The following is an 894-nucleotide window of genomic DNA, read 5'->3' on the forward strand; positions in this document are numbered from 1 at the left end:
TGGGCCCCAAACCCGGTGAACCTCACCTTCGGGGCTCGTGCCTGGGCCACGTTAACATGGCAATAAAGACAGACACACCTCCGCGTCCACCTGCTGAAATGAAAAAACCCTGTTCTTGTCCCTAAAGCACCAATGCCTGAATGATCAAGTTAACTCCACATGCAAAGAGCAAACAAATCAATGTACATAAATAAGGATCAAATATTAAAAATTTATTAACATCTACCAGAAAGGTAGTCTCTTGGTAAAAGGTGAAAAATTTATACGATCTGAAGAGAAACCAGAGTATAGAAAGGTAGTCTCTTAATGAAGCCATTCCCAAAGTGTAAATTTGCCATAAATAAACATTTATTCACTTTGATTGACTACAATGATCATTCTGTGATCAAGTACTACTGTGCTCACTGGCACAGTTCCAAGGTCTAATACATAGCTTTATCTTTCCTCTTGAGCTTAAGGTTTAGAGTTGTTTTATTTTACGAATATTTAGTCTCTTTGTAAAAAGGCAGTTTTCAGTAGCAGAAAACCCTGTGTTTCAGTCTGGTATTATAGTTCCAGTATACCTAAAACATGTCAAATCAAGATAAACAGGGTAACAAGATGTCACAGACTAAAGCAACTTCCCTTTGGCCTGCGGGAAAGATTTGTACCTCTGTTTTTCAAAAGTCTAACCTCTAAGGCAACTGGTTTTTAAAACCCTCAAAATACATAAATGTACTTGTGTTCTAAGTCTAGTCTTCACTAGATGTCCCTTTTAATCATCCCTTCTATGAGCCTCTGTGTTTTTCCCTGTGAAAAGGATTCCAGGGAATAAGGTACTGACCACATTATAATCTACTGAACGTAACTGTACCTTCAGTAAATAGCTCATGGAATTCTTGAGGCTGGTGATGT

This window comes from Physeter macrocephalus, chromosome 10 (genome assembly GCF_002837175.3).
Source record: "Physeter macrocephalus isolate SW-GA chromosome 10, ASM283717v5, whole genome shotgun sequence".
Taxonomy (NCBI): Eukaryota; Metazoa; Chordata; class Mammalia; order Artiodactyla; family Physeteridae; genus Physeter; species Physeter macrocephalus.